The following is an 8,133-nucleotide window of genomic DNA, read 5'->3' on the forward strand; positions in this document are numbered from 1 at the left end:
AATGACTCCTGTATCCTTGTGAGAGATCCCAATGAAACTTTCATGGAGGTACTCTGCAATCCTCCTTGGAAGGTTTCTAGGTATGGCAGCCTTATTTCTTCCTCTGTGGTAGGACACACTTTCCCACACCAGTCACACTTTCCCACACCAGTCAGCAATAACTTCAACAGGCTAGCAGTGTATGAGCCCAGGCGGCTTTGGGACACCAGCAGCAGCTGTACTCTCTGTGCCTTTGTTACCCTCAGGAGTGAGATACCGGCTACAATCACTCAGGCCTGAGGAAAACGGTGCCAGTGTTCAGTGCCATTGGCCTCTAATAATAGTTTCTAGCGACTGAGGAATTCCTGCCTCACTCCCAGTGAGCCATACTCACCATGGCTGGCAGGGGCGGCTCCAGGCCCAGCACTCCAAGCACGTGCTTGGGGTGGCAAGCCATGGGGGGCGCTCTGCCAGTCGCTGCGAGGGTGGCAGGCAGGTTGCCTTCAGCGGCTTGCCTGCGGAGGGTCCTCTGGTCCTGCGGCTTCGGAGGACCTCCAGCAGGCGTGCCGCCGAAGGCAGCCTGCCTGCCATGCTTGGGGCGGCAAAATGCCTAGAGCTGTCCCTGATGGCTGGTGCTGTGTGTGGCACTGTGCAGAAGCACTTCAAAGCAGAAGTGTCGATAAGCATGTCTTGTTTTAAAACTTTAGCAAAGCAAGGGAAGGGAGGTCTGTCTTCACTTGCCATTGTGCCTATATTGACTGTGGTACCTCTGTGTGTTTTATCGGTAGCTGCTGCCATTCAGCCTTGGGGGGTTCCCCCTCCACCCTTGCAGAATGCCTGAGCCAGAGAAGTAGGAAAAAGAAGAGAATTCAGGATGATATGTTCAGAGAAATCCTGCAAGCCAGTGCTGCATCAGACTGTGAGCAGAGGGCCTGGAGGATGAATATTACAGACTGTATGGAGATGGAAAAAGCAGCAGAAGAAAGGCCCAGGAGTTGCAGCAGGAACAGGAGACGGAGATGCACCAGGACATAATGGGGCTTCTCTGGCAGCAAACACAGATGCTACAGACTCTTGTGGACCTACTGGTGGTCAACAATCCTGGCTCACCTCCCTTTGCAGTCCTTGGAGAACTCCAGTGCAGCACCTCTTTATACCTCCCTCAACATTCCACATGGCATCAGGGGCTGCATACTTACCCCTACCAGGGACATTAAAGACAACAGCTTCACATACATTGACCTGTGAGAGCCACAGTTGTTATATGTGTAGCTAAAATGGACATGAACATTCCTTCCCCTTCTTTAAGCTTTGCTTCATAAATTTATTAAGGTGTTAATGTATTTGCTTTTAACTTGCACAGAATTCTTTTAAGTGTTTTTATTACTCAGTAAAACTCTATTGTTTGGAAAACTATTACTCTTTATTAGGTCCCAACAAATGGTGCAGAATGCCTGGTGGTAGTGAAAGCACTCACTTGTTATTGTAAATTGTGATACAGCTCAGGAGCAGTGACACATATAGTGTAATAATCATAAATGTACAGCAAGCACTACAAAATGAATAGGTTTATTCTCAGTGTTATATTCATAGATGTGCACCATCCTCCACACAATTCCTAACAGGCCCCCCAAACCGCAATACACCATAACACATTATTGTGGCTTGCTGCTAAAATGCTCTTTTCAAAGCCTCCCTGAGCTGTATAGCTCCACATTGAACTTTTCTGATAGCCCTTGTTTCTCACTGTTCAAACTCTGCAGACAGCCATTCTGCCTCCACGCTGGCGGCAACTTTTCCCTCTTTGCTTCACAGATATTATTTAGGACACAGCAGGCAGCTATAACCACTGGGACGTTTTTCTCACTGAGATCCAATTTTGTGGATAAACAATGCCAGTGCCGCTTCAATCTACCAAAAGCACATTAAACTGTCATTCTGCACCTGCTAAGCCAGTCATTGCATCTTTCCTTGGTGCTGTCAAGGTGCCTGGTGTACAGTTTCATGAGCCAAAGGAATAAGGGGTAGGCTGTGCCTCCCAGGAGCACTATTGGCATTGATGATCACCAATGGTAATCCGCTGGTAGGGAAAGAAAATCCCTGCTTGTAGCTTTCTGAACGGTCCTGTGTTCTTAACTATGCAAGCATCAGGCACCTTCCCTGACAAGCCAACACTGATGTAAGTGAAGTGTCCCTGGTGATCCACCAGTGCTTGCATAACCATAGAAAAATAGCCATTTCCATTGCTGCCAAAATGGGGGCGTGTGCTTGCACGCGTGCTGACTCTCACTCCACCACAGTTTGGGAACCCCATTGCTGCAAATCCATCCATTATGTTCTGCACATTGTTAAGAGTCCCAGTCCTGCATAACAGGAGAGTAGAAATGGCCCTGAACACTTGCATGATAATGGCACTCACAGTGGATTTTCCAGTTCCAAAATTACTTCCCACCATCTCGTAGTAAATCAGTGTTACAAGTTTCCACACTGTGATTGCCACTTGCTACTCCACTGTCAGTGCAGCTCTCCTTCTGGTGTCCCTGCTCTGAAGAGCTGGGGTGAGCTCAGCGCACAGATCCATGAATGCAGCCTTATTTGTAATGCTCATCACAATACTGAAGAGCAGTGCAGGATTCAGGGATTCTCGCAGAGATGGTGGATGTGCAGGTTTGTGGGGGTTTTGAAAAGAAGCACGAACCATAATAGGATGCCTGTGGAATGATGGGATGGATAAAACTGAATCATGATGTGGAACCCATGTTCTCAGTTACCCCTGCATGACTTGTTTGCTCCCATGAGGCATTGCAAACCCTTCCCAAAACACCATGCGCTAGATGGTGGTGAGTTGCACAGTGGAATAGTTACCCATGGTGCACTGGTCTCTGCATCAATGCCAATGCTACCAGTGAGGATGCACACCGCCGACACAAGAGCATATTGTAGACATGCAAAAATGATTTAATTACTGTGGTAGTACATCAGTGTAACTTAGATCAACTTAATTTTGTGGTATAGACATGGCCAGAGATTAGCAAGGGAATATAGCTATTGGCCAGGCATGAATGCCCAGTTGAGCATATATAAAAGCATGACTGGTATAGATAAGGAAGTGTTGTTTACTACTTCTCATAACTGAAGACCTAAGGGGTCACCAAATGAAATTAATAGGCAGCAGGTTTAAAACAAATAAAAGGAAGTATTTCTTCACACAATGTACAGTCAAACTGTGGAACTTCTTACCAGAAGATGTTGTAAAGACCAAGGCCATAACAACGTTCAAAAAAGAACTAGATAAATTCATGGAGGATTGGTCCATCAATGGCTATTAGCCAGGATGGGCAGGAATGGTGTCCCGAGCCTCTGTTTGCCAGAAGCTGGGAATGAGCGACAGGGGATGGATCACTTGATCACATGTTCTGTTCATGCCCTCTGGGGCACCTGGCACTGGCCACTGTCAGAAGACAGGATACTGGGCTAGATGGACCTATGGAACAGTGTGAGATGTGGAAAAAAGTATAGTGATTGACAAAAGAAGTGAACTCATGAAATCGCTGCCTGATCCTGAAAAAAGGTCAGAACAGATCTGTTCATTTTTAGTGACAGGAACTACATGGTCACAATAGATTACTACTCCTGTTTCTGGGAGGTGGATTGTCTGGAGGAAACTCAGATAAGCACTGTGATTAGTAAACGGAAGGCACATTTTTCAAGGTATGGCTTATCTGACACACTATGCGGACAATGGGTGATAGTACACAGTAACAGAATTCAAACAATTCAGCACCAAATAGGAATTTGAGCACAAGCTGTCTTCACCAGGGTACCTACGAAGCAATGGGAAGGCAGAGTTGGCAGTACAGACACAAGACAATGGCAAAACAGTCAGAAAGGGATCAAAACTGAAGACAACTGTGGAGTAGCAACAGACAGGGCTCTCAGACAGATGGGACATCAATGCCAGGATTGGGAAGACAGTGAAAGAGATTCAACTATCCCTGATGTAGGCTAGTCAGAAGATAAAGAGGAATATGAGCATTACAGAGGACCAATAGGACACAACCCAACAGAATGAAGGCAGAAACAGGGTGGAAGCCACTCTCCCACCAACAGCAATAACATAAACACGAAGTGAGAGACTGGTTTGAAGACCATCACGCTTGAAGGACTTTGAGGTCCAATGGCTCATATCCTTAGGATGGGCTGCGTACTAGTAACCTCTGGCCCCTGTATGCCAGTAAACACTTGCACAGAAGAAACAACAAAAATTGGTAAAAGGACACTTGCATGGAATTTGGAGCAAGGAGCCCAGGTTGCAGGAGGGGAAGAGTCTGGAGGAAGCCCAGGAAGCCAGTCTGAATGCATATGGCTGGAATGTTAGCTGTGAATGCCATATCTCTATAAAGAACTCTTTTAATTAAGACTCAGCTTGGTTTTAGAAACTGGAGTCCTCTCTTGTTCCCAGAGTGTGTTATATAAAACACTAGGGAATACGGATTTGACCCAACCTTTCATCCTTCTGAAGCAGATAAATTCAGCTTCATGCAGGTTACTGAGAAGGGTCTTTTAAAGGAGATCTCAAATGCCAAAGTCCCTGCCTTCTCTATGTGGATATCAATGGGGCAGCTTATGCTTCAGTAGGAGTTGGATCAGACCCTCAGGCTCACAACAGAACTGCGTTTATAACTATGGTTGTTGCTAGCAGGGTTATAATCTGATTTCTCTCACTAGAGTAGACAGGGATTTCTTTGTCTTGAAACAGATATAAAACCATACTATGAAGTTAGAGTTCTCGGGGGGAAAAGTTGTCTAAAGACAGGTTGCAAATCCAGATACTTTAGCTCTAATTCTAGCTTGGATAATTTTGTGGGAAAAGCTTAAAAATCCCATGTCACTTTTCAAGAGAGGAGTGCTTTCCTCTGATGTCCTTGGCCAAAATGTCCCATTCTGTAATGTTGTGTACCATGCTGCAGGTTTCCTTCCACCCCAGAGGTGGCTGCATTTCAGTGATGGATTAAATGAATTCTGAATGTCTTTAGTTTGTAAAACGCTTGGGGATGAAAGGGACTCTGTAAATGTACTATACCATTATCTATTATTAACACAAGGAATAAAAAGACTGGGAGCAACATAGATTAAAAAGCACACACAGGTCTTGCTGAGCCTTTTACACTCGGTTAGGGTTAGGCAAGACTATTTGAGAGTGTGAGTGCAGAGCATTTTGTGATTTTTAAAATATTTTAATATTTTAAACAGGATTTGAATCCAAATGTATTGCAAACTGATAGTTTTGAATGTTACTAGTCTGTAACTTTGTAATTTATATTTTCCTTCACACTTGCATCTGAATGCAAGATGAGTTATAAGACCTCACTCTGGCCCATCAAATACTTTTAGCACATAGAATTTTGACAAGTTCTGTCACTGTTGCTTTAACAGCCATCATTACACAGGGAGAAGATTTCTAGTCAGTCACAGATACGTGATCGTTTAGTTTTAATAAGAGTGATCAATACCATCAGATTTCCCTTTAAATGCTAATGAATGCTTTAACACAGCAGATGTGGACACACACAGTACATTGCAGATTAAAATTAGGCACAGAATTAAATTGCTTACAAACAGCAGAGGAATCAGTTTGGACATCTTGATAATCAGCTACCGCCAGCTAACAGCTCTTGGATGGCTACCACTAATACCACACCTCCTAGAATCTCTGTCAGGTCAGGCATTATCCAAGATCCGTATAATTACCCTGTTGTCCTCCTGACCCAGCTGTAAATACTCTCTTGCAAACTGTCACAAATTCTTTCTGGGATTAGGGAAGGCTCAAACCATGATCCTGGATGCAATCCTCTCCATTCCTGATCTTTGGATCTTCAGATTTTACCACTGAGGCCCAATTCTAGCAAATATCCTGAGGTATGATTAACACAAGATATTACACAAAATTCAGTTCTGGTTAGACCAAAATATATATGTTAGGGAACACCAATTAAAGTACAATTCTTGTTCTGAGTGGGGAACAATGTTCAGTGTTCGATTTTCCATGTACCCTAACTAAGGCAATAGCTACTTTATGCAGCGATTCTTTCAGGCCATGCTTAGGTGAATAAGAGTGGCTCTACAGCTTCGAGCACTTTAAAACAAACATAAAACAACTTTATCATCACACAGCTATACATACATACAGCCTAATTCAGCTCTAGCTCAGTCCTCTTATTATTTTGTTCCATCTTTTGTCAGGTAATATTTTTGTGAAAGGGAAAGATAGCTAAGTGATAATGTTCTTAGGTTTTCTACAGTGAGGCCCCACCAATAGTGACCACTGTTTCTGCTAGTTTGGTTTTGAGTGAACATGTTTTGAACATAGAAAATAAAACCCCCAATTCAGTGTAACAAGTATGTCCCCACCTCAACCTGCCAATTCCCTCCTTCTTCCTCATCTTTCATACGGCTGGTGTAGAGCAGCAACTACAATCTCACCTGAAGTTGATGGAGCCAAATGGCTACATCAGGAATAGCAGAATTCCCTCATTATTATTTAGTCCAAAATGGTGGAGGCAACTATGTTTTTATGCTGTTCTCTGCTTCTGCTATTGATGTATCTAGGAATCAATTCAATGAGCATTGTCTGACATGACATTGTGATGTTATTTCCTACAGCTGCAGCTTTGGAGGGCAGCAGCTCCAGCCTGCATGATGGTGGTTCATAGGTTAATCATAGAGCTATAATGACATAGAGGCCTCCAAACATCCCTGTTTGCAGGTCCTTTTGTAGCTGTGATGTCAACCTCCAGGTCCCATGTTACAGTTCATACTATAGTGTTCATCTTTGTAATCCTTCACCCTAGGACTTGTCTACACAGGGAAATTGACCAGCATAGCTATTGCAGAATAAAATATTTCAGACACCCTATTCCTGAATAAAAATGACCTTTGTTCTGGAATAATTACTCTGTTTGTAACGATTCTGAAATCAAGTCACTATTCTGGAGCACAGTGTCCACAAGGGAAGCTATTCTGGAATAATTTATTCTGAACCAATTATACTGGTCAATTTACGTGTGTAGACAACTTCTAGGATTACAATGACAGTTGTGCAGTGTTTATTCTATGACCTTTCCTTTTTTTTTTTCTTTTTAAGTCAGCACCTAAAATTTGTTATGCAGCTTATTCAGACCAGCTGAGCTGTGCTCAGACCAAGTGTAGAGATGGGGACAAAGGCACCTTTTGCAGCTTGCTGATCCTCAGTCTGAGAACAGCATTCTAAATCCTCAGTGTAAAACAGAGCAGTCTGCAGGTTGTAAATTTGGATTAACCCAGAGTCCCTGCACAATAAAACCTATCCTGACTTTTGAGTGCCAGGTAACTTTTCTCTCTCTGTTTCACCTTGGCTTATGACAAGCTGATTATCAGAACAGAAACTGACTGCACACCCTTCACAATCCATCATTTGTTTTGGTATAAAGTGTTGAAAAACAGCTTTAAAGGAAAGGATATTTGATACTTTGTGTTGGTGAATATTGAAGTGAAGCTAATAATACCTGGGAATCCACAATCATTTATCTAGCTAAAGGTAGGTCTACAGGGCAAACAAACAGAACAAAAACCGTCAATCTTGTAGCAACAAGTCTCAGAGCCTGGGTTAACTCACTCAGCTATGGGGCTAAAAATAGCAATGCAGACATTGCTGTTCTGGCTCTGAGCCCCATCCCCCTTGTCCTGTTTCAGAGCCCAGGTGCCTGTCCAAGTGGGAATGTCCACACTGCTATTTTTAGCCCCATGGCTGGAGCCCTGTGAGCCTGAGTCATCTGAGGTTTTGAGACTTGCTGCAAAAATAGGATTGTTGTAACTTATCTTATTTTGGCTGGCAAAGAGTCAATATGTGGGGGAACAATTAAATATCTAGGCTCTAAAATTGAATGAAGTACCTCAAAATACAACAGGCAAAATATTGACAAAGTTTTTTAATAATAAACAAGTGTGATGCTAGACTTTGAGCAAAAAGACCCCTGATAATCCATGTTTGGAAACAGTAAGAAAATGCTAACATTAAAGTCACATTGTTCTCCATAACACCCCTACTCAAAAAATAAAGGTTAATGAACAATTTAGGATATGCACGTACAGTATTGAATTACAATTTTCAAAGCT

This window comes from Gopherus evgoodei, chromosome 11 (genome assembly GCF_007399415.2).
Source record: "Gopherus evgoodei ecotype Sinaloan lineage chromosome 11, rGopEvg1_v1.p, whole genome shotgun sequence".
Taxonomy (NCBI): Eukaryota; Metazoa; Chordata; order Testudines; family Testudinidae; genus Gopherus; species Gopherus evgoodei.